Source organism: Motacilla alba, chromosome 5 (genome assembly GCF_015832195.1).
Source record: "Motacilla alba alba isolate MOTALB_02 chromosome 5, Motacilla_alba_V1.0_pri, whole genome shotgun sequence".
Taxonomy (NCBI): domain Eukaryota; kingdom Metazoa; phylum Chordata; class Aves; order Passeriformes; family Motacillidae; genus Motacilla; species Motacilla alba.
Genome location: NC_052020.1, coordinates 56,223,888 through 56,250,057, shown reverse-complemented (window position 1 = coordinate 56,250,057; position 26,170 = coordinate 56,223,888). Strand labels below are relative to the sequence as shown.

The following is a 26,170-nucleotide window of genomic DNA, read 5'->3' as shown; positions in this document are numbered from 1 at the left end:
CCCAAGGGCCAGGGACACTGCAGGTGGAGCACAGAACCTTGATGTAGAGTTAAATGAGCAGCAAGTGCCCGTGGCAAGAAGCCTGTGGCAAACATTTCATGTTTCCATGGAATCACAGAATGGTTTGGGTTGGAAGGGACCTTGAGGATCATCCTGTTCCAAACCCCCTGCCATGGGCAAGGCCACCTTTTGCTAGACCAGGTTGCTCCAACCCTCATCCCTTCCCTTATGCTAATGGGGGAGCATTTTTGTCCCATGCACCTGTGCTCTCCAGCAGCATTAAAATCTTCTGTTTGTTTTATTCCCCCCTAATTCTTAGCCAGTAATGCAGGTCTTTGAGGCACTTTCCATCTGGCCTTGTTAGCAGGTCACGTTCAGCTGCACCTTGGCACTTGCAGGTTGGTCAATCACTGGACAAGTCTTTGCAAATCCGTGTTCAGCCAAGCCAGCCCAAAGACACACCCCTCTCTGTACCTGCAGGAGCTGTGCATTGTCTCATTCATCCTCCTCCTTTTGTCTTTTTACCCATCTGTGATCCTCCACTGCAGTTTCTGCTCCCTATTTGGGGAGGAGCAGCATTGTACCAAGGGAAAACCATCAATGTGACCTCTGAAAAGTTGATTTTATCACTCTTTGAGCCCGTGTTTTGTTTTGGGGGGGGTTATTTGTTGTTCATTCACCCGGCTTGCCGAGCTGCTCCAGTGCTCAGTCAGCACTTGGAGGTGGTGTAAATAAACACAGCTCTGCCCAGCAGGATAGGGATTTCTTTGCTGTGGTGTGAGCAGTGTTGCCATTGGTTTGAATGTCAGTTTTGGGGGTGGCATGGCCACCTCCCCATCACTGCTGGCAAGGGAGGGCAGTGCTTCCCCTCGCTCAGCACAACCAGGGGGCCAGACACTCTCCCCTTTTCCATGGAAAGAGGCACTCTGAGCACAGGGAGTTGTTCCTCCTCTTCCCCATAGGATCCACTGCCATTTTTGTTGCCTGTTTTTCCCATGAACTTTGCCAGTTTTCCACAGGTACCAGAGGTGTCCTGCCAGCCTTCCCCTGAGCCACGGCCCATCCGTGATAGCCGAGGGCAAAAGGGCTGAAACCATGGGGGTCCTGCACGTCAGAGACCTCCAGCTGGCATCTGGCTCTGCTTGAAAAGTGAAGATCTGTCTCCCAGGCATGCCCAGGGTGAAGAGGGTGGAGCCCGCAGGAAGCACGCCTGTGTTTTAGATATGGGGTGGCAGCCTGGATTTTCAGAAGTAAACTTTGGGTCATATTTTTTGGGAGGTGCTGGGGTTGGGTTGATATTTTCCTGTTTGTTTTCTTACATTGCTGAATTTCTGAAGGTGGGTGCTCATCCTGGACTCCCGGCCTGTATTCCTGGTGATGGCAATGGAAATCCTGTCTGTGACCTGAAACACCATCAGCTTTCCAAAGCCAGAGCAGTCGTGTGACCCCTCCCAGTGCATCCCATGGGAAGAGAGTGAGTGAGCCCTCTCCTGACTACCTGCTGCAGGGATTTAGGGGATAAAAAAAGGCAAGAGCCATGCTGGGCACTGACCCAGCAGCCAAGCCCAGGGCTGAGGTGGTGTGAACATTGTGGGGGTGGATCCTGGCTCTGTGAAATGAGGGCTAAAGGCAGACCTGCTCTCCAGCCACAGGTAACACAGGCTGTGGGGACATTTAGTTGCCTCTTGGCGAGGCATTGGCTGGGAGGGGACTGTGTTCCTTGCAGCATTCCTGGTGCAGGGATATGGGCTGTGGCAGGGTTTGTCCACCGGCACACGCAGCAGACTCGGCTGTTAGTCCTGGCCGCCTACCTGGCAGCTGGTGCCAAGGACTGTTGCCATTCCCTGTGGGATGGACACCCAAGCCTACCACAGAAAGGGGAACCTTTTCAGCTGAGAGAAGCCCAGAGATGTTTTTTTTGGGGCCCCAGAAGCCAAGCAGGTGCTGCAGTGAGGAGGAGCCGCCCGCTCACTGCCTTTGCTGCTTCTCCTGTCTGGGGCTGTTGCACCATCCCAGCTGACAAGTCAAACATGGCAAGGAGTGCCCTTTACTCCTTCCTGGGTCAGTTGCTGCTGAATCACTCAATATTTGTTCTGGTTACACGGCCCTTCTTATCAGAGCTTGTTCTACTTCACCCTTCCACTTCCTGGCACACCAGGGTTCATCTCCTGACCCACCGGGCATTTCCAAGCTCTGTTTCCAGTCTGGGTTTCCGTCCTGGCCCTGTGAGTGAGGCAGGCTCAGCATCCCCACTGCCTTCCCAAGCATTCCTCAGGGCTGACTAAAGGAATTTATCTATTTCACTGTCCCAGGGGGATAGAGCTGCAGCACCCAGCACATTTTTGGGTTAGTTAAATCACACCAGTTAAATCTCTCCTGGGATATTCTTGCCCTGCACAGCATCCTGGATCCTCCCCCGTGTGCTCTGGGGCCTGGGGAGTGAGGTGGGAGTATCCCAGAGGCTCATTCCATCCTGAAAAGAGCCTTAGCACCATGCACTTGGGCATGCCCCTGCCTCATTTTCCTCCCCCCTGCAGATCAGGAGGGATGGGGTCTTCAGGAGCCCAATTCATGGCTGCCCTCCTCAGGTTTACAGGAGCTGACCATCCCAGCTGGAGCATGCCCAACTCTGGCTGTGGCCCTAAACCAGGTGATACCACACAGGGAGCTTCCAGCTGGGTGGGTGCAGCCAAGGCTGGTGGAGCAAATGTTTCCAGGGCTGTGCTCACACCCCTGCAGCATCCAAAACCTGCCATGGGAGGCTGGATCTGAGAAGGGGTCACCACTCTTCCCTCCTGCCCCACACAAAAGTGTTGGCTGCCCTCCACAGCCATCAGGGAGCCTGAGCAGGGTGAGGCTCCCTCCCTGTGGCATCATTCACTGCGCCCCTGTGTTTGTGCTGTGGCTGATTAAAGCTCTGAGCCAGGCAATTATGGGATGCAGGGTGCATAAATAGGAGGTGCTGGGGAGATGAGCTCCTCTGCCCTCTTGGGGAGTATCTGGGGGTGTATTTGTGGCTCATTCCTGCCTTCCCTGCACTGCCTGAGCCACTGGACCACCTTCATGGTGATTTCCAGTAGTGGTTTGTGGTGGTCTGGAGGGGTTTGTTCTGTCCCTGACTTGTCCCTGGTGTCATCCCTCCCTGGCAGGGGTGACTGAAGCAGCTGGAGAGCCTGGCCCTACATGTCCAGGCAAAAGCAAACCCTGGGAAGCCACAGTCAAGTGAGTTTGCTCTCAGAGGTCACTCCAGTTTGATTTACAAGGACTTCTCTCAATTTGTAATTTGAACTAATAAGAGAGATTCTCTAAAAACAAAAGACAAATCCAGCCCAGCACTGCATCACTGAGCATCCTTTTTACATCTCAGGGCTTTCTTTTGTTTGATATTGGTTTTATTTAGAGTTTTCATAGAATGGTTTGGGTTGGAAGGGACCTTAAAGACCATCTCATTTCAACCCTCTGCCATGGGCAGGGACACCTCATGGTGCTCAGACCCCCATCCAGCCTGACCTTGGGCACTTCCAGGGATGAGACAGCCACAGCTTCTGTGGGGAAGCTGTGCCAGTGCCTCAGCACCCCAAGCATTTTCTTCTAACCACTTTCTTTCTTTCTTTCCCCCTCAGAAGGCAGCTGTCTGTGTGCTGTCTGGATGAATCCAGCTATTCTTACTGCTGCCCCACCTTCCCATCTCCTGGAGCTACCCAGCAGCTGAGACACGTTATTCATGTGCATCTACATGTTGTATGTGGAGAGATCCTCTGTTAATCTTAAACACTCTTTGATCAGAAAAGTAATGACTGCCTGGCATGAATTGCTTCACAAATTTTGCTTTTGTGGAGAGAAGCTCCTTGGCTTGAGCTCTTCCATCCTAATAGGAACAAGTTCTATCTGATGAACAGACCTTGCTGCTTTCATTGACAAAGCAGTAATTTACTCTCCAAGCAGCAGCAGCAGCATCCCAACTTATCATCCCTGCAGCACCATTTATTCAGCAGGGCAGTCAGCCAGGAGGATAAGGTGGGGTGCAAACCATGGGGTTCCTATCTGCTCTGCACCATCTGGCATGGCTTTCCCCTTCTTGGTATATTTCAGGACACATAAACCAGGCAGGGAAATGCTTTACTTCATGTGAGGAAATTCACGTCACCACATAACCAAATTTATCCTGCAGAATAGCAGCTACAGCTCCCAGTAGATCCAGTGGAAAAAAGTTGTAGCCCAGCAAATTCCACTTCAACCCAATACAGCTGCAAAGCCATAAAAGACTTGGATCTTTCCCTGCACAAAGGTCCTATAAAGGCTTCCTGCAGCCTTGACTCCTTGCCAGCTCAGCTTCCCAGGCCACCTCAGCCCAGCCAGGACTTTCCAAAAAAAATCCTGTCAAACCCCCCCCAGTTTCTCTGGTTTGTGTTTTGTGCAGCGCTCTGATGGGAAAATATTGATTCTGGACTTTAAAGCAGCTGCTTTGTGTATTTGACCAATTCATTGGTACCAAAGTTTGGCCTGAACTGTCCTTGTCCTTGTCTGGGTCCTTTTTTTGTATTTTTAATGCAGCCTTAAAAGCACAGGGGGTATTGACATAAGGAAGAGCCAAATGTAACAATGATTCAGCACAAATCCTATATGCTGGCAATTTAGTTTGTTTTGGCTACATGCAGCTTCTTTTTTTTTTTTTTTTTTTAATTCTTTTTTATTCTTTTACCCTCCAGATTTTATTCAAAATGGAAAATTTAAAAGGCCATTTCAGAAGAATGTTAAGTATTTATGCAGAAACAGAGAAAATCAAGCTGGTGGAAAAAAATACATAAACCCAAGCCTTTAGCTGAAGAAGAGTAGGTTTAGATGGGATGTTAGGAAGAAATTCTTTACTATGAGAGTGGTGAGGCCCTAGCACAGATTGTCCAGAGAAGCTGTGGCTGCCCCATCCCTGGCAGCATTCCAGGCCAGGTTGGATGGGGCTTGGAGCAGCCTGGGATAGTGGAAGGTGTCCCTGCCCATGGCAGGGGGTGGAACAAGATGATCTTTAAAGTCTCTTCCAGCCCAACCCATTCTATGATTCTATACTAGTCATGTTGATCTGCCCAGAGATTTGTGTGCCTGGGGTTCTTCAGCAGTTCCTGTGAGCACAAACCTTTCCACAGGGTTGAAGCTGAGAAGGTTTGTTACAAGGAGCTGGAGCGCATCCTGTGCTTGCCACTCACTAGGCCCCAGCCAAAACTCCTTTCCATTTGGTTAACACAGGCTCAGCTCATGTCTGTGCCTGCTCCAGTTGGGATTTGGCTTGGAGCAGTGTTTGGAGGTGGTCTGGCCCTGTTCTGGCACCCCACACTCCTCAGCACAGTGCTGCTCCCTGCCAAGCAGTCCTGAGAGGGGCTCTGGTGATGAACCCTTTTGGCAAAGCAGCAGATGATCCCAGTGGCAGCCCCAAAGCCCTGCATCAGAGATCTGTGCACTGGAAAATGCTCTGCCCTCACTCAGCACTGTCCCAGTGAGGTGTCATGCTGAGCTAGTCTAAAAATTTAACCCCTATCAAAGACATATTTGCTCTAACTTAGAAGTAGTTTTGTATCTCTGAATCAAAACCTTTCCATGGCTTGGTCCCTCACCTGGGCACATTGTGTAAGTCTTCCTGGGTGCCCGTGCTGAACCCTGGGCATCTCCCACCACTGCATCTCCCTCCCTTGCATGTCCCACTGCTGCTCTGTGCTGCTAACAGGGGTGTGATCCATGAGGGCAGATGAAGACCCAGGGGCATTTTCTTTTCCAGCTCTCCCCATGCCCTACCAGCACAAGCCAGCCCATAATTCTGCAGCCAGCTTTGAGGACAGGACACCCACCAGAGGGTCCAGGTGAGGGCTGAATGCCACCTCCCCCAGGAGCAGGGGAAGGCAGCCTGAGCTGCCCGCCAGCTCCATGTCCTGTCCCCTTACTTAGTCCAAGTCTTCTTAAAAGGCCAAAAGGCAAACCAGGAGGATCAAGGATGGGGAATTTCCTCCTGGGCACGGCTCTGTGACCCCGTGGGTGAAGCATGTGGCTATTTTGAAGCAAAGCAGGCAGGGAGGGAGGCAATGGGGTCTCTGCTGCCCTCAGTGGGGTTCCTGAGCATGGGCTGGAGCTGGGGGTGGGGCAGGGGCTGTGCTCTCCTTCTCATCAGTTTTAGACTGGCAAAATCCCAAAACTTTCCAGACCAGATCCTGGTGTCTTATGCAGGTCTGTAGGATGGCAGGACTGAGGAGGTACCAAAGGCTTCCACTGAGCCCAGTGGGAGAGGCTGGTGGGTCTTGTGGGGCTGCAGCTCACCTCTGCAATTGGGAGACAGGGAGGGGAAAAAAAAATCCAGCTTTTTGTTTCCAGGCTCTTTGTCTTTCTCACAGACCTGGAAAATAATGGAAAGAAAGTGTGTGGGACAGGGAAGGAAGATCTTCTGCAAGTGAGACACACTCTGAAGCTGAGAGCTGTTGTCTTGTCACCGGGGAAGCAGCTGCTGCAGTGGGACTGAGTTTGATGTGCACAGAGCCACTTGGCAAAAGTATCCTCAGGAGCATCACGGGACAGATTCATCTCTCCAGCTTATTTTAAAAGGTGAGGAGCTGAGAGGAGCCTGCCTAGCACAGCTTTTCAAGCAGCAGGACAATGTGTGGCTGCGACTCAGGGCAGCTATCGCACCACACTCACACAGGGGCAGCAGGGGAGAGCTGAACTTCAGATAACCTGCTAAGACTGAAGCAAGATCAGCTGAGAAAACGGCCCTGGCTCTGCACTGCTGCCAGTACCAGCAGAAGCTGGAGATGGAGCAGTCCTGGCTCACACAATACAAAAAAGCTCGCTGGGCTTTGTGGCAGCTTTTGTCCGTGGCGGGCGGGCGGCTTTCCGCAAGGCTGGATCCCCACTCCCTGCAAAGCTGTGCAAAACTTGCAAATCACCACAAAACGTGACAGGGTGAGCTAAGAACCAGAGCTCACAGGGTGTCGGGGTACCAGTTATCGATTTTTCTGGGTCTGGATTGAAGGCACTCGAGACAGTAGTTCATGTTTGGGCCCAAGTGCTTATTATTTCTTATCAGTAAAACAGTCTCACTACTGTGAGTTCTGCAGCTTTTCATTAGAAGGCACAAAATGGCTAACTATCCCTTGTTACAAGGTCTTTTAAGTCCAGATTATCCAATTAAGAACTGACACCTGGATTATTTTCCCTTTTAACCCAATAACTGATCCCACAGAGCCCGCAATGCGGAATTTCTGCCCAATTCCAGAATGCCACCCAAACCATGAAGAAGAAGGAAGAGGAAACATGAAGAAGAAACCCAGGAGGACACCCTGTGCCCTCCATCTTGCTTCCATCCACAACATACTCAAAATCCCAAAACCTCAATTTCTCACCAAGTGATGCACCTACACTGCTCTCTATAATCTATTTCACACTTCTGTGATTCCAGCCTATCTTGAAGTCTGGGAAACTTTCTCCATGAATGAGGGTCAGAGTCCGTGCTCCCCTGGGGGTCAGGGCACCCCAGAGCAGACAGAGAAATATTCCCAGTGCTCTGGGTTTCCACAACAGGGCACTTCAACTCAGTTCAAAGCAGAGGTGAGGGTTGTTCCTGTCCCCACGGGGGGATTTGCCCTCCTGGGCCTCCATGAGAGCCCTAAGTGAGGAGAGCAGGAAAAAAAAAAAAAGCCTTCACATTGAAGAGCTTGTGGAGAAGCCAGAGGTGCTCCAAGTACATAGAGGATCAGGAGAGGCCTTGGGGGGATTTACCCCCAGAAGAGAGACAAAAAATAAAACTCCTCAGAGTTTCTGAAGTTATTTGTGGCCTGAGTTAGTGCTCCTGATGGATGTCCTCCTCAGAGCATTTGGTGAAAGTGAGTCTGAAGGTTGTTTAGCAGCAGTTTATTTTTAGCTGAGATGACTTGTGACAGCACAATGGTGTTGCAACACCACGGTTTTTGTCTGTGGCTTCCCTGTGCTTTGGTAGTGGAGTGAGTGAAGGCTCCTGACAGGGGCTCATTGTGCTGGAAAGTGCAGAGGTGTTGCAAGAGCTGGTTCCCTTCCAAGGAGGCAGAGAACAGCCCTGCAGAAGCAGAAAGGAAGCGGAGTCGGCCTCGTGGGCAGCCTGTGGGTCCTTGTCACAGCCCCACTGTGGCTCGAGCCACCTACCCCAACCCCAGCACAGCCCAGTGCTGCACAACCCCCATGGGCCTTCTTCTTCTCTGAAGGGATGGAGATGGGAGGCTCCTGCCCCAGGAGCTCCTTCCAGCCTTGCTGCTCCTTGCACAGCTGCTTTGCTTTCCCCTCTATCTCCTCCGTGAGCATGGACCACACTGCTCTAAAATAGTTGTTCTAACTCCAGCAACGCCACTGCAGCCGTGTGAAGTGACAGAACTGGAAACCAATACAGGGCCAGGGAGCAGACTGGGGGCCAAAAGGAAATCTAAACCTACAGCCCATCACTGTAACTAAACCTGTCTGCCAAAGGCAGCCTCCTCAGTTCAGCTTCTTACCTGGTGTAAGAGAAGAGACATCAAAGGCATAAGGATCTGGTTTCCTCAGCTACTGTCCTTTCACTTGTGCCTGCTTTCTGCCTGTGTAAATCCATTAACTCTTGCCCAAGGTAACAGCCCAGAATGAGGTACCTGATCTGCCTCTTTTCAGGCAACACAACCTGAGATGAAAGCTGTGCAAGCTTGGCATGCCACTCTGTAAATCCCTACGTGTTGATTCCCTGTCTCCTCCTCAAGTTTTACAGGATGCCGACAGCTTTCTGCCTGTTTTATGGTTTCATGGCAGTGGCTCGACACATCAATATGAGAATTAATTAATCTTGGCTACAGGGTAGGCAGCAGCTCAGGCAGCCCAAGAGCAAACAAGGTCAGGATTTCAGCAACAGCCCATTTAGAGAACTTGCTGGGGCTCCAGCAGAGCAGCCTCATCTCTGCAATTTTTATTTGGATCACTGCTCTCTTGCCTTGTTTGCAAGTTCTGTCCTGTTGGCAAGGCTGCTGTGAAGCCAAACCCAGAAGACTACAGGGAGCAAGGATTACGGCAGGGATAGTGTTTGGCTCACAAACACAGTCACTACAAAACAATTATTGACCTAAAGTCCCTTTACCGATGTCCCAACTTTTATTGGGTGATGGTAAAAGGTCAGAAGGGGAATTAAAGCTTTTTTGCCCTAATCCCTTTAAGTGCTAAATTAATGGAAAGCAATCGATTAAGGCAATAGCTGAAGCAATAGATTAAGGCAATAGCTTCAGATGATGGAGAAACTCTCAAGGCTCCTCAAAGGATGCCTGAATAAAAAATGAAATGCAGCTTTTCAGAATGGGATCGGAATTGCCCTTGGCCTCCTGTTACAAAGATCCTCCTTGGTAAGTGAATAATCCAGGACAACCATGCTCATTGCAGTGCTCAGCTCTGCAACATGCCCACAGATCACAGGGAAAGACTTTGAGCAGCAGCAATAAATACAGGGGAAAAGAAAGATCTACGTCAGACTGGCTCTAAATTAATCTGTTTCCTGAAAAAAATCAATAAATCGTTACTGTTACTAGTGAACAGTATTTTTTCTTCTCCTTGTGTAGCCAAACTTTCTCTGGATCATTGGAGTGCAGAATGAGGATGCCCTGATGGAGAGGAGGGATGTCCTCTGTGCATGGAAAGGAGCACAGTGAGTACAAAGCACAGTGGCAGAAACAAAGGCAACCCCAAAGGAGGGCTCGAGGGTGATGTGACTCCTTTCTTCCTCAAGCCCTGGTCACAGACCCTGCTCCAGCTGAATGCCCTCAGCTCAAGCAGGCAACAATCCTACGGGCTGCGAGGTGGTGGATTGGATCTTGCATGGTTTAGTTGGGATGCAGCCAGCTCGTTTCCTTGGTGCCTGTTGACAGAAGGGCTTTTGCTGCACACACAAGCCTTAGCAGAGACAAAACTCATGTCTCCCCTTCTAACAGGAGATTGGAGAGATATGACTCTGTCAGCAAAATATATTTCTCATGTGAGTGGGTTGGGTTGGAAGAGATCACCCAGTTCCAACCCCCTGCCATGGGCAGGGACATCTTCCACTAGACTGGGTTGCTCTAAGCCCCACCCAGCCTGACCTTGAACAATTCCAGGGACTCTGCACCACAGCTTCTCTGGGCAACCAGGAAACTCATCCTGGACTTTCTCATTGAGCTGGAAAGCTGCTGAGTAGTTGTGTGTGGATTTGCATGGCCCAGCCCCTGTAAACTGATAGTTTTATTCCAGTGTGAGATGACCCTTTGTAATTTAAACCACAATTGGTTGGCCATCCTGGTGAAGCAGGAAAATCCTCTTATTAGGAGCAGAAAGTTATTAAATTCCCATTTATCACTCCTCAACAGCAGTTCCAGCCATCCCTCTGTCCCCTTGGCTTCAATTTCCCCTTTTTATTCTTTCTTTTTTTTTTCTTTTGAGTTTTAGATTTGCCTAGGAAATTTCTTGTCCTGAGAACAGTGCTGAGAAACATGTTTTCCATGACTGGTTCCTTCAGAAATGTTATTACTGGCTTGGGAGAATTCTTGTACAATAAGATTAAGTTTCTCTTACTGGAAAATTCAAACACTTCAAATTTTTAATGTCAAAAAACCAAACAAGTGAAAACAAGTAATTTTTTAAGAGCATACACAATCTGGTGTTGGTAGTTTTTCATGGGAAAATGCTTCACTCCAGTGTGTGTGCCTGTTCCTAAGGAAACTCATGGCAGATGGGGTGAGAGGAAAAACACACAGGATAATTACCAAGCCCCACTTATCAACCTGCTCCTAACTGTTCTTTGGAGTGGTAGGCAAACATGCAAAACACTGAACCACTCTGTATTTTTATGATGCTTTGAAGTGCAAGTTCCAAAGAAATTTTGACTCGCATCGCTTCAGCATTTCCATAGCTGGGGAGTGCTGGTGTCTTGGGGCCACAGCCACCATCTGGCTGTCCAGAAAGAAGTCCAAAAGTTGGAAATACCGTGTTCTTAATCAAGAGAAGAGGTGGGCAAAGGAGGGAGCTTGTGAAGTCTTGATGGGTAAGTCCCACCGTGGTCCTTCTCATGTCCTCAGGGGTATTCCCACCATGCAACCTTCGGTGCCCCAGGGTGGCATCTTTGAAGGACAGTTTGGTGGAAGGGGAACCATCAGCCCTGACATATTTCAGAGGTGATGTTTCAGGGGTCCTTTAGTAGGGTACACTCCCTCTTTCAGCCAAGCATGTGTGTTTCCCACTCCTCTTGTATTGCTCTCCAGGGCGGAGTGGCAAGGAGAGGTGCTGAGTGCCGACCCTGGGGAGCCTCTGCCATCAGCAGATGCAGGTGTTGGCAAGTGCAGGCAGGCTGCTAAAAATATCCTGCCTGCTTTATTCTTGCTTCAAAGGCCATTAAGTATTTCTATGAGAGTCTTTTTCATCTTCAGCATGGAGATCTGCCTAGTACTCCCACGCATCCTTTATAATCCCTGGAATCTCAGGTTCTTCCAAACAGGAATATCTGGGCTGCAGATCTGAGCTACAAAACCTTTAGTGCTGTGTGGCAGCACTGGGAAATACAGGCAGTAAAGCTGAATTTCTTCCCTTTTTAGCCATCCTTGCAACACTAATTGTACTGAGTGCAGGCTGTGGGTTTGCTTCCTGTATCTGCAAAGAGCACAATCAAATCCAATTACACTTCACAGGAGCATAACCCACATATGTGACTTTTTAATGCAGACTATTTAGGTCTGCTTCATAAATAGCAGAGGGGTGCTGCGAGGAAGTGTCGTGGTCTCACCCCTAGGCACCTCACAGAGCACACCCATGCCTTAAAAACAAAAGCACATTGCTTTCCTCTCAGCCAATGCATTCCCAGTGTGAGCTCTGTGATTCCTAGCAGCCCTGTGATTCCTAGCAGCCCGGGTGTTTTTAGTCATCCTAATGTGTTTGCTTAGGCACCCACATTAGTGTCAAAAGCACTTAATGCAAAGGAAACTCCCCAGGAGTGCCCTGCTCCCTGCCAGATCCATCAGTCCCGCCTCGGGAGCGTGTACAGTGTTTATTACTGTGGGCTGGGCAATGAATTACCCTCTGATGCTGAGGGCTGCTTCCCACCAGGCCATCTGGGCAAAAAAACTGCTGGGCCCCATATTGACAGGCTGAGAGGGTTGGGGTTTTCCAGCCTGGAAAACAGAAGGTTTTGGGGAGACCTTGTTGCATCTTCCAGAAAATAAAGGGGGCTGGTAAGAGAGCTGGAGAAGGACTTTGGACAAGGGCATGGAGTGACAGGACAAAGGGGAATGGCTTTAAGACTGGAGGAGGGCAGGGTGAGATTAGATATTAGGAGGAAATTCTTGACTGTGAGGGTGGTGAGGCATAGGGTGCCCAAACAGGTTGTGGATTCCTCATCTCTAGAAGTGTTCCAGGCCAGGCTGGATGGGGCTTGGAGCAACCTGGGATAGTGGAATGTGCCCCTCCCCATGGTAGGGGGCTGGAACCAGATGATCTTTAAGGTCCCTTCTAATCCAAACCATTCTGTGATTCTGTGATCCTGTTAGGTGGCCGTGGGTCCTCGTTCACTCACATCAGCCTCAGTGGCAATAAATCCCAGATGAGGATGGAAACATTTATTCTTGACTGATGCCGTGATCTCGTATTGAGCAGATGATTCAAACCTGGGACACAGTGGCATCCTCCCACCCTGGAGTCTATTCCTGAACACTCTTATTTCCCATCAGGCTAATTGGGGCTGGGTAACTGTGGCTGAGGTTCAGCCCCTGGCAAGGTGCCTGACCCCTTTCCCAGCCCCTGGCAATGACTCCAGATTTTCTCCTGTGCCCCCAGCTGTTTCTCAGTGCAAGCAGCCTGGTATGGAAGTGAGGCTTTAAACCAGGCTTACCTGAGCCTAGATGTGGGTTTTGGGGCAGAGGATTTGGCCAAGAGCCTTCCCATGTGACCCCATCTTTTAGTAAGCAACTGCAAGGCTCTGTCTGTGGGTTCTCCTTAGGCAAAGGGAGGCCTGGCTCACTCACTGCTTTAATAAGCCCTTTTTCCTTCATGATTTGTTTGCTGCTTTGATTTTTTTTTTCAAGTTTCTGTGTCTTTGATGTAAAGGAAACGGTGAGGAGGAATTTGAGCTGAGCTGTGGAGGTGAAGAAGTAGTTGGAGCTTACATTTCAATCTGCTGCTGGAGTTTTGAAGGCAACTCTAAGAGTAATTTTTCTTTTCTAATCTCTTCTTTCTTCCCCCTTTGTAGCAGAAAATGAGCTTTCCAGGGATTCCTGGCTATCACATCGTGCTGGAGGTGGGTAAATCCTCTCTGTGCCCACCAGGAGTTGCTGCTTTGCTGTCATTCACCTTCTGCAGATCAGCTCTGCCTGTAGAGGTGCCTCCAGCCTTCCTGCCATGCATGCTGTCTTCCCTGGAGCTGTAACAAGGCAAACACAATAATAATATTAATATAAGAATCCCCACAATTGCTTTAATTCAAATGCTTTCTTCCTGGGGTTTCCAGTGCCAAACTCTTATGCCTGGAAATATCCAGAGCTAATCCATTTTTGTAAGTGCTGGAGTCACCCTAATGGCAGCTGAACCAAAAATAGGCTTCCCTGCCCCTGTACCTTTGCATCTGGTGCTTCAGAGCCTGGCAGGGATGGCTCTGACTCTCAGGACACTGTCCCAGTCCCTTGGAGATGGAGGGTGGGGGATCCCAGCCTGCACAGGAGCTTTCCAGAGGGAGCTGGGAAGTGGCAAGGCTGGTTTGTTCTTCCCACATGCCAATTTACTGTAACACAAGGCAAGTCACCTCCTAGCTATCATCAAAGTGCTGGTGTTTATTCCAGGGGATTTTTGGGGTGGATTTGCCTAGGGCTGGTGCCTGAGCTGGTGAGGCCATTAATTAGAGCAAACAGTATTGACTTTCAGCCTCTTTTGAGAAACTGAGGATCATTTTAAAGAGACAGATCCCTAAAAGGGCCTTGTGCCAATCCCTCACCATTCCAGGAAGGTTGGAGCCAGCCTGGCTCATCCCATCCAGACCTGTGCCTCCTGCTCTAACAAGGATTTAACATTCCCACTACAAATCCATAGAGGAACTGACCTTCTTTCCATGTATATCTCTGAGAGAGAGTGAGATCATTACAAACAGTGCAACTCTGAACAATTAATTGCTTGCAATGTCAATATTACAAACAGTGTTTTTACCCTGTCCCCAAATCCCAGAGTTTCTCAGCCTGTGGAGAAGGGGTGTGAGCTCCTGCTCCTCCAGCCAGCTGCCTGGCTTGAAGCCAGTGCTTTTACAGCGCCAGGGAGCAGAATTTGGAGTATTTAGGTGCAGACACAGTCGCTGTGTCTTTGTCACCACGTGCCTTGGCAGCTGGAATGTGGAGCTCCTCAAAGGGCACGCCATCCGATTTCCTGGCACGGTGCAATTCCCTGGACCCTTGGCATTTTACAGCCCTCAGAAAAGGTTTCTTGCTCAGGGCTTTGTTGGTGTTTGATGTTTTAAGAACACTAAGCAGACACCACTCTCCTAATCCTGTCAGACTTGCAATGAAGCAGATGTGTAATCCTTCATGGGTATTAAATTTAATAGCAATAAAGTCTATTTAAGAATTACACTGTCAAATGCCTGCCTAAGCAGAGGAAAATATTCTTAATTTAGACTTCATGAGAAATCTATTTTCAGTTTTTATTGTGGAAGTCTCTCCTGCATGTGGGGGGGTAAAGATGAGAAAAATCAGCAGCAGGCAGTCCCAGATTGCTCTTTTCTGGATGCTTTTGTGAGAAACAATTCCCTGTAATACATGACCATATTCACATGAGTGCACATACATCTGTACAACTGCTTTTATATCCATAACAGCAGATGTGGGTGCACTCAGGGGCACCCCTGTGTTTAAGGAAAAGCCCCAAGCTGCATAATGCATATTCATGCTAGGGGCAGGATTTTGGGGGGTGGGAGGGGAGATGTGCTGGGGGATGAGAGAGAGGAGGTGGAAGCTGTGCTGCAGGCAGGATCAGCAGCTCTGGGAGGGATGAGCAGCAGGTGGGGTTGAATAGGAATAGGGGGCACAGCCCTGAGGAGAAGTGAGCAGTGAGGAAAAGTCCTGAGCCTCTGGTTTTGGTGCCTCTCCTAAGTGGGGAGCCATAGCTTGGCTTAGCTTGGGCTTGGCCCAAACACTGGGGGCAGCAGGTTCATTTCACAGATGGAAAGCAGGTTTCTCAGCTGAGTAAACAGATGAGTTAGTTACCTAATTAAACAATCATTTTCGTGTCTAAAATTTTTAACTCAACCTTTACTTTTGGCATGAAATGGATAAGAGGTCCTTATGTGACCCTCAGTGCCCCAGCGCTGTGGCTGGGAGCCCTGGTACAGGCAGGAGGATGAGGTGGAGCTGCTGTGGTGGGACCTGAGACACAGCTCACAGTAAAAGAGAAAGTCTTACAGAAAAAGCCTTTTGTGAGACTTCAGGTCGAGGAAAAAAAAAGAGGAAAACTCCATCTTCACTGGCTGCGAGCTGTGCAGCACGATGTGGTGGGCAAAACAAAGAATGGTCACTTCAGATGCTGAGTAACTTTTCTCCGAGAAGAATTCCCATCCTCCTCCTCCTCCCGCCAGCCGTGGCACGGGGAGCTGGGAGCAGAGAATGCTTCGGAGGTGAGACGGGCAGAAATCCAGCTCGTCCAGAGCCTGTCACTCCCTGTCAGGACGTCACACAAACAAATCCTGTGTGACATGAGTGTCCACCTCCCCTCTGTGCCCCCAGCCCGCAGGGTAGTCAGGCAAACACCCAGTTTTGCTGTGGTTCACAGGAAAACTTCTTCCACGGGACAAAACCAAGCCTGTGGTGTCGCCCAGACCCAACCAGCCGCCGGCACAGGAACTGCCCGATACCACGGGCTAATTAAGGAGCTTTTCAATCGTTTCCGCCAGCGACATGATAACGTGCTGCCTCTCCTGGTGAGGAAGCCTTGAGGAAGGTGACAGGGTTTTCCATGCCACCCTCCTGTCCTACAAGGAGGTTCCGGCAGCTGCCTTCCCAGGAAAGCCGGCTGGACGCCGGGGCATGGCTGAGGGATGCTCCTTCCCCTTTGAATGCAGGAATCATCCCCGCCTCGGGCTCTGGATGCCGTGCAGGGCATGGCTGGGGGATGCTCCTTCCCTTTTGAACGCACGGATCATCCCCGCCTCGGGCTCTGGATGCCGTGCAGGGCATGGCTGGGGGATGCTCCTTCCCCTTTGAACGCAGGGATCATCCCCGCCTCGGGCTCTGGATGCCGTGCCGGGCATGGCTGGCGGCGTGGGGTGACCTGTTTGGGGCGGGAGGCAGCTCAGCTGGCTTCGCTTGGTGCCACACTCCGGTGCCATCCTCCCAAGAGGGTTTTTTCACATCCATCCAGGGCGGGCATCTCTCTCCAGGCTGCTCCTCGGCTCCAGGCTGCCGGCTGTCCCAGGCTGAGCCTGCTCCAACACGAACCCGAGGGAGCCGAGCAGAGCTGGAGCTCGCAGATGTCTCCCCTTAAAAACCCCTTCAAAACCCGGCAAAGCGGGTGGAAATCCCCCGCCCGGGGCTGGAGCAGCTTGGGGGGGCAGGCCTGGCTCCGGGATGAGTTTTGGTTTGATCCTGATTAAGAGGGGGCAGGAGGAGCCTGAGCCGGCGCGGCCCCGCTGCTCCTGGCCTCGGATGACCCCGGGCGAGTCCGAGCGCCGCGGGCAGCGCTCCCTGCGCCCAGCGCAGGAAACTCCTCGGAGCAGCTCCGGCTGCCGACCACGGGCGCTGCAAGCACGGCAAGAAGTGAGACTTCGTGGGGATAAATCTTTGCGGAGTTTACAAACCCCTCGTCGTTTTTCATGCGTGTGCTGGGAAACCATCGCCTGAATCACGCCGCGGGGTGCGCTTTACAGCCACCCGGGCGTTGTGTTTCACACGGAAAATGTATATGCTTGGAAAACATTTAGTCCATGCAGTTTGACATTAGCTAAAACCTCTGAGATAAACATCTCTCAGACTGAGAATTTGAGCTGTGGAATAAGCCGGCTGAAGTCCCCTAATCTTGGTTTTTTACAGAATTAGAAATGTGTGATAAAAGGCACATATTTCTGTGGCTGAGTCACCCCCTTGTAAACAGAGTGTCACAAGAATGCTTTCCTTGAAACACCTTCCCTTGGAGCAGCCAAGCCTTGACCTTCCAGACAGCATGAAAACATCTATATATATATATATAGTTCCAGTAGATTTTCATACTGTCTGACCAGCTGCCAGCAGCTGCTTAGGAGTTGCCTTCCCTGGAGGCAAGGACACAAACAGGAATCTGTGTTATGGCTTTAGTTTTCTCTTAAAATGTAAACTTGAATTTTAAACAAATGAGAGAGGTTGGCTATTCTGTGATGGATGCTCTGTACCTGCTGACTGATGGAGGCTGTAAACCTGCTCCTGATGGAGCAACACTGATTTATATGGGCTGAGGATTGAGACCACTGGATTTATGTTAGACAATGTGGCTTTTGACTCCTGGTTGTGTCCCAGGGAGTGTAGGAGAGGAAAAACTCACCCAAGTAAAAGGCAGCTGCTTGCCTCCATGTCTGTGGCAGAACAATATTGGCCTCTTAATTTCCTACTGATTAAACTGTAGGAAAACAAAATCTGCTTTGCCTGGAGCGATTTGGCTTCAGCTCAAAAGCTTTCTCATCAAAATGAAATATCATTTGCTGTGAAACCGTTAGCAGGGGGATAAATGTAGTTATAAAAGCAGCTATTTGTAAAACCCAAGTGGGGAGCAGCAAAATGCTGTAATTTAGGAGAAAATCTCCACAAGGGCTCTGGAGGGCAAAACTCCTTATAAAGCCTAAGTTTCATCAGGATTGTGTGATGAAACAGAGAATTGTTCAGCTGCCCATCACTCAGATACAGAAGCATTTTCTTTCCTAACATCTCTCTTGGCTTGTCTAAAAGATGAGCTGGTTGGTACAGGGCTGGTGGGACCCTCCAGTCTGGTATTGATGTCCCCAGTTCCAGAAGAGGGAGAAATTGGAAACAATTTGTTTGGGAAGCATGAGGTTGGAAATGGTGCAGCCCCTCAAACACCCACATACTGTGATCAGCAGGGCTCAGGGCTGGAAAATGAAGCATAACCTATATAATCCTACATAATGCCTAGTAAATAGCAGGTCATTTTAGTCCTGGGAAATAGCCACAAGAGGGAGATGTGATTGGATGTGCCAAATGTATGTCTTTAATAGGCAGGAATCTTGAGAAATTGAGTATTAGTTCAGAGCTAACTAGAAATCCAGGAAAAAAATTCACCAGGGGAGCCTGCAGTTTTGGGGGGAACAAGTACCTGAGCTGAATTTTGGAAGTATTTTTACAATATGAAAATTGTCCATGATGCATTTATGCCTTAAAATCTCCCTAGTCCTAATGAAAAAAATGTATATTCTTGAACAATGCCTGAATTACATTAACAATTTTAAGTGAAAAGAGGGGAAACGCCGAGCTCCCCAAAACCCTAACAAAAACAGGAAATCAGATTTTCATTTCAGGTTGATTCAAAGAAAATTTTTGATCAGTGAACCAAAAATTCCCTCATTCAGACAGCACAGCTGTAATTATCTTGCCCTTAAGGGCTGACTGACCGGGTGATGCTGCAGCATTTTGGAGCGTGCTGTGGAGATGGCTTGAATCTGCTTCCTGCATTCTGTGCTTTCAGTTTAAACAAAACATTTCTTGAAAGCCATCAGTCTGTCACCTTTCCCTTGCATGAGAATCATTTCTGCTAAAAATAAACCTCCTTCTTTCTGCCCTCTCTCTTGTTTCCCCCCTGTCCTCCACAAACCCAGCCTGATACCAAGAGCTCTGTGGGGATGAGGATTTAGGAAGCATAGCCAGAGCTGTGGATACTCCCTTTAAAATCATCTCTATGCCCTTTAAATCATCTGACTCTCGACTGTCATTGTAACAATGGGGAAAAAGCTTTTTTTTTTCCTCCTCTTAGAGCTGCTCCTGTTACATAACTGCTAATACAGTGTCTGGCTCCTCTTCCCATCCTCCTTGGGGCTTTCAGACCTATTTACACACAAACAGACTAACACCCATCTGAGAGTCATCTCAGGCACAGAGAAAGGATCTTTTTGCCTCCCCAAAATAACAATCCTTCTCTGCAGGGCACTGGATAACTCTTTGGCAAAGTGAGTGCCAGGTTGGTGCTTAGGTTAATCTGCTTAGATCAACTAACACAGTTGTGCAAGGGTAGAAAATATCCAGTCAAGTAAATTACATCATCCAGGGAAAAGCTATTCTAAAGAAAGCTCACGCTGTATAAGCCTGAGCAGCAAAATCCTGCTCAGGTAAACATTTACATATATTTACAAGCAGAAGCTCATTGCTTTCCTTGTGAGAAAAAAAAAAAAAAAAAAAAAAAAAAAGAAAAATGGGATCTTTGAAGTTTTTTGGTTAATAGAAAAACATTTAACTAAATTAATTAACTGGCCAAGATCCAGAATGAATTAAAAACCCATTACAATTTTTCTCACATTAGTAGTACTAAGTAGGTGAAGTCCCCAATCCAGAAGAAAGGAGATCAAGGTGTTGCTTAGCATTGTGTATAAGCAATGGCACTTCCCTGGCTATATTGGGTCTACCTTTGAAATGCTGTAATTCCTTCTACTGTCAGACCATATTTTAACAATCTCCATCACTTGATGCTTCACTAAAATATTTTGTTCTCTCTGCAGTGTTAAATGCAATATGAGAAGGGGGGAAAAATGAAGTTAGGGTGGACTGGGGAATTTAGAGACTGCGAGCACATCTGGATTTAAATATTTAACCTCTGCTGACTTGTTTTTTACTGTCCCGTTCAGAAATATTTTCAGTGTAAGATCTATTGTCAGTGGTGAGACCTCAAAGGGGCTGATGGTGATGTGCCTGGCTGCCAGCAGCTTTCTGGCTCAGTTTTCCCAGAGGAAGTGCTTGAGCTTCAGCAAAATGAAGGATGGGATCAAAAGCTAAGGAAGGGTTGGTCCTGTGATAGAGCCTGAGCTGTTGCCATCATCCTGGGCCACATCTTTGGGAATTACAGCCCAGAGGGCAAGCACCATGAGAGCCTCAAGAAGAGTTAAATGTCCTCACAGATGTGTGGAAAGGTAGCAGAGGGTGTTGGAGACAGACCAGATCTTGGGGTCTCTGTTGCATTCTCTGGCCCAGAGCTGTTCCAGCTGCCTTACACCACTTGCTGGAAGGAAGTGGTTGTGCAGTGACACCTGAACACATCACACAGGGGTCATCTCAGTGCACAGACCCCTGAACCCAGCCTTGGCAGCAGCAGCATCCCTCCCTCCATGCTGGTTTTGCTTTAGCAGAAAGTTCTGCATCATGCCAGGAGTTCTTCAGCTTTTTGTGGTTGCACTGAAAGCTCTCCTCGAGCAAAGCTCCTTGTCATGGTTTGAGCCTTGGAATTCAGTTTGGGTCCATGTATGCAAGTGTGTCACACTGGGAATTCCCACAGCATAGAGTAAAAGTAACGTAGTTGGACTGAGTTCATATTCAAATGCAGTAGTTTTGTTTTTTTCCTAAGCCCTTATAAGCTTCACCTTGATATAAAATTGTATTTGGGCTCAAATTAATCTTTTGTGTTTTCCTCTTCTTCCTCCCAAATTCATCTGATCAAGCCCTTGTCAGTTTTAAGAACACCTAGCTAATCCACTTGTATTAATTACCCTGTGGAATAATCTTTTCTTCTTACCTTTCCCTCCCATCCCTGTTCATCCTCTTTTTCCTGTGGTCTAGATTCACTGTGGCCTAAAGTCCCATGAAATGAGAACAGCCACATAAGTAACAATAAAAGGATAAGGTTCCTGCAAGGGTAATTGAGCCTTTTAGGATTTTATCTGCCTGACCATGTTAGCAAAAGGACAATTAAGCAAATGTGAAATTTAAAACTAGGCATTGTGTATGATATATTGGCTTCTACAGTGCACCCATGTGATCAGCTGGATGGGTGATTCATCATTACAAGGCTTAGTAGTGCCCAAGAGCTGGACAAGGCAGCATTAATCAGGTTCTCCACGCTGACTGCCCTGCCCTGGACTGCTCCAACCCAGCTCTCCTCTGCCTCTCCCTTTCCACTTATTCACCAGTTTGATCTCCCAGATCTGGCTTCAGAGCATCACTGCAGATCAACTCCTCTATCCAATGGGAAAATACACCCACAGACATGTTGTGGCAGGGTGAGGGTCATAATGTCTTGTCCATACAATTCTGTGAGTCACACTGAGTCCTTGTGTTCATAAGAATGAGGAAAATCTTTAATAAGTGTTATTACTATTGGCATTTAGTGACAGTCTTGTCACTGGCATAGGTGTTCCCATGTAACCATATATTAAATGCCCATTTAAAATCCTCAATCTATTTTTTTTCTATACTACAAATGAGCTGATAAATGATTCCAGCCTTTTGGGATTATAACATGAATTGACATTCAAAAAAAAAATTTCCAGCTCCATCTGTTTAGGTTACATAACTCATGATCTCAAGCAATCTCAGGGCAGGATTTTCTGCATAAATAGTACAATTTCCAGTAAGGAGATTAAGGCTTCTTTGCTGGGAAAGGAAGAAATTACCAAAAAAGCTGTCATGTCAATGGACACAAATAAATCATGTTCCAAAATACACAGGAAGACAAATTTATGTCATTTAGTCCCTCTGCCTCAGATGCTCCTTCCTCACCTGTCAGAAAAAAAGCATTTTGCGACAAAATCCCATTCATCCTTTAAACAGTAACTAAATGTGGTCAGCTCTATTTTCCACATGTTCACTCCTTAAAAAATCACTGCTTCTATTAACATTGTACATTTTTACAGTTTTAATCCAAGTGCTTTTTTTTTTTTTTTTTTATAATATCTGCTGGCTTTCTGCAAGTGCTGGACTTCAGTAAATCCAAGTGCTGGGAAGCAAAAAATATATTTCACCAGGATAAAGAGAGGCACTCGGAGCAGCTACTCTGGGGCAGGCTGGCAGCAGATCCTGCTGTGTGTGATGGAGAGAAAAGCTCTCTGCCAGCATCTGACAGTGCTGTGCTCGTGCTCAATGAAAGCATGTGAGTTTTAGGTTAAAAACACCTCATTTTTGTGTGTGTGAATAAGGAGAAAACTCCTGGTTTGGCCTCTTTCTGCACACAGATGGGCAAGTGTTTCTGCAGATAGACTGTTACCACACGTCACATCCTCCTGAGGCAAAGCTCCCATTAAAAAGCTGCTGGCAGAGAGTGTTTATTAAAGAGACTCACAGCGATGGCAGCACTGCCCCACAGCCAGCACTGCACAGGATCACTGCCCCAGCCAAAATTCCCTTTGCTGGAGGGGAAAAAAAAGCAGAGCCCACTTGGGAAAGCCGCAGCTCAGGCTGGAGGTGTGTGCTGAGCCCCAGCTCAGGGCTGGTGGGTCGCTCCCCAGCGTTGCCCAGACCTCTGCCAGGCTGTGGGCTCTCTCCAGGGCTCACCCTGTTTCTGCCCCTGTTTGTTTTTCATTTCTTGCTGCAGCTCTTTTGTGCACCAAGGTCCCTCTTATTTTTATATCTAAGGTTTTAGCATGGACTAAGCCATGGCTACTCAGCAGATCCCTGTTTTCCCCTTCCTGATGTCTTTTGCTTGGAAAGCCAAGCGAGTCTGGTGTGCGGTTAACAGGAAATGTGCTGGTGGCTCCCATCTTGCTGCTTGTGCATTACCATCCCTCTGCTGAAACCACTTCATGCCTGAGTCATGTGTTCACCATCCCTGTGCTCTAGGGCCACTTCCATTCTTTTACTCATCCCCTGTGTCCTTCAGGAGCTCAGGGACTTCCAAGGATGTCCTGGGAAATCCTCCCTCTTCCTAGGCCTGGCTATTTGCTTCTCCACCAAAATGGCATGAAAAAAAATGAGGTGGCCCTCATGCTGCTCTCACACAAGTCCCCAGGACTCTAAAATAACTCTTTATCTCCTTGTTTCACCACAGGGGAAGTGAACTTGCCCACACTGATATGCAGAAGGAACAGAGCAGCAAAGGGGGTACGGCTTGCCTGGAAGCTCCTGTGCTCAGCAGCATCAGCAAACTGAGTCAAACTCAAAGTTCTTTGGAGTACTGTCCCATTTAATTCCTGGGAAACTGCTGCTTATGACCTACCACAGCAAGACATCACAGAGATGACTCAGGAAAACAGAGATTATTTTGTGTATGGGGGAAATACAGAGTCAGTGCCTTCCTGCTGCCTGTCCTCCCCTCTTCCATGCACAACCCCTCACACTGGCATTGAGAGTCCCCATCTCCAGGGGCTACCACACCTGTTTCCCTCCCCAGACAATGGTTTCCCATCAAAGCCCCTTTGCCTCAGCTTCACAAAACCCCATCCCAACTCCCCTGCACTTCCAGCAGGGTAAATGGAGACATGGCTTTCCAGGGCTGGTCCCCATATTCCTGGAGATAAACTGAATATTGAAGGGGAAAGCCCTGGGTTTCCCTGCCCTGTGGCTCTGGGGGAAACTGTCCGTGCTACAGAGAGAAGTGACTGAAGAGTTGCAAAATGCCATTGAATGTATGACTGTGAACATTTCCCATCATCTGAAAAGAGAAAGGACAACTTCTGGCCTGGCCAAGTGGAGAAGAGAGCAGTTGCTGGAGCAGGAGCTGCCTGGGAGCAGGGAACAGAGCCAATGACCTGAACCCAGCCCCGTTTAACTCCTGCTGCCCTGCAGAAGCTGCAGTCATTTCCTAAAGGTCAAAGTGGTGTTAGAGCAGGACATGAACCCTGGTGTTGTTTCAGAGGGGTGGATCAATAATCCTGACATGGGAAAGTGGCCAGAGAGGAGGCAGAGCCCCACTGCCACGGAGAGGGCTGGCAGCACTGTGTGGCTTGCAAGCCAGTGTACAACATGGACTTGCTAATGTACTTATGCTTTAATTGCTGTTTAGCAATGAGGTGTTTGGGAGGAGTTGCCCAGACAGGAGAGATTAGAGAGGACCAACAGAAGAAGAGATGCTAATCAATGAGATGATGGACTTTCTCTGGTCTGATATGTTGGCTAACTCCAGGAAATTATTTTTTTCCTCATACCCTTCCTATAAGCCAGCAAGAGCTTGGCCTGACTTCACTGATATTCAGCACTTTGAAGGTGGCCACATCCAACCTGAGGATGTGTCTGACACTGGCCACAGCCCTGGGACCAGCAGCTGCCTCTGCTTAGCAGCACGTTTCAGGTGGTTATCCATCTGCACCATTAACCTTCTTGCACTGAGATGTGAGGTTTTATAATTTATTTTAAAAAATAAACCAGTTGTGCCATCTCAGACATGATTGGCAGAACTTCATTACTCTCTCCACGGGGCTGCAGCAGCAATTTCTTTACCATCACATTCAGCAGAGGCTGCAGGACACTCACAGGCTACAGAAACTCTGAGGTCATGTGGAAACTTTTCACATTAATGAGGGCTCCTGAACAGAATTCTGTTCTGCAAAATAAACATTGCTCCTGGGTAGTTTTTGCTCATTTAGGTCACTTTCAGCCATTTTTTACCATGAGTTTGCTTAGCAGGGAAAAATAATCAAAGTTGTATGATGCAAGCTACTTGTTTTTTCTTGACGGCGTAAAAAAACATATGAGGGACTTTTTATTTGTAAAAAAATCTGTGTTAGGATGATTGTGGTTACCTCAGAGATCTGTGAATTTGGAAACTGTGAATCCCTGAGAAGCTGACTGGTTGTCTACGTGATCTAGAAGAAGTCAGTGGGCTGACAATAACCTTTGGGTTGAGCTAAGCCTACTTTGAGGGGAAAAGGGGTGGGTTTTGTTGGGTTTTATGCTTGTGGCTGTTTTCTCACATCTCCAATTTTCCACTGAGAAGCCACAGAGCCAGAGCAGGCTGCCTGTCCCTGCCTTTCCTGCAGCCCAGTGCACTGGGGACACCTCACATGGGCTCTGCCCCAACCTCTGCACATACCTGTGGGGAAGAAAGGTCACACACACCAAGATGCCATGAAAGGGGCACTGCTCAGCCAGCCAGGCTGGCTGGAGAGGAGCCTCACATCTCTCTGAGGTGATTCCTTAAGGGACTGGTTTTTGTTTGCTCATTTTCAAGCTTATATCAATTAAAAACCTTTCAGAAGTGTTCCTGTTACACCAGAATGCATTCTTCCCTCTCGGAAACCCACGCTCTACTCCTGCAATTAGATTTCTTTTCTGCTGCTTTGGGAGAAGTTGTTCAGCTGCTGGTCCTATCAATTATCCACGAGCTGCTGTGCTCAGGCCTCTGCTTGCTTTTACCTGGGGGAGATTGCAGCAGTGCTGCCTTCTCTCACTTTTGCGTAACAGTTCCAGTAAAATAAATGAGTAGTAGAGATGCTATTGCTACAATCCTCTTGCATTTTTAAAAAGAAAGTCATGAAATGGTGATGAAATTTCACTGGTTTTTGACCTTGCCATCCAGTTTCTTGATGACGTGCTTTGTTCTTGATGAATCAAGGGCTTCCCAACTAAAATTGAAAATTACATCCATGAGCGAACTTTTTTTTTTCCTTTTCCAAGACAACAGGAAAAACCAAAATTTGATTAGCTTGTGTGCCTCTCTCTGTTGTATGCATGAACACCTATATGTACTAAAGGTTTGCCCTGAGAAAAGGCAGTCAGCATAAACAAATTTTCATTTGGTTCTGAAAATGGTGAGGTCTGTGGCCATTCTTATCTTATCCTACGAGATCTTTATTTCCCACGCTCATGAGTTGCCTCTTATTGATGAACATTTCATTATTTAGCACATGATCTCAGATAGCAAAGTGAGGTTTGATGCACCAGCTTTGTCATTATGGTTCTGAATTTTGCTTACTCAGTTATTTGGCAAACTCCTTCCATCCTGTGTTGACATCTTATAAACCCAGGGGTTTCCTGGGCTCTGAAATGCTGGGCTTGTCAGTTCCTACCAGAACCATGCCAAAGTCTTCTTTAACAATATAGAGATGTCCCCAGCCCATACTGTGCCTCCATTATATTGCTTTTCCTGATTTCCCCACCTGCCAAAGTGCTCTGAGAACCCAGCACTGGTGGTCCTTGTTTCACTGCCCTACACTTCACCCTTCCTGCGCTCCACAGCATCTCCAGCTAAAGGAATGAGGAGTTGGAACAAAGAAGTGGCTGGAAAGCCATCAAAGGGGATGCTGGTCTCTTGCTGCTGGCTGAGG

At 48.3% G+C, this 26,170-nt stretch overlaps 2 long non-coding RNA genes across 3 annotated transcripts in view; one reads left to right on the top strand and one right to left on the bottom strand.

Annotated features, from left to right (window-relative positions):
• Positions 1-9,223: 9,223 nt before the first annotated feature.
• On the top strand, positions 9,224-25,980 carry LOC119702106. The gene is made up of 4 exons (XR_005257254.1): positions 9,224-9,365; positions 9,579-9,664; positions 13,226-13,273; positions 22,957-25,980. It is a non-coding gene; the product is annotated as an uncharacterized LOC119702106 (long non-coding RNA).
• LOC119702107 overlaps positions 13,044-26,170 on the bottom strand; it is a 58,323-nt gene continuing 45,196 nt past the window's right edge. For both annotated transcript variants that reach the window (XR_005257255.1, XR_005257256.1), the window contains one exon: positions 13,044-13,396. This is a non-coding gene — a long non-coding RNA (uncharacterized LOC119702107). The remainder of the gene's footprint in view (positions 13,397-26,170) is intronic.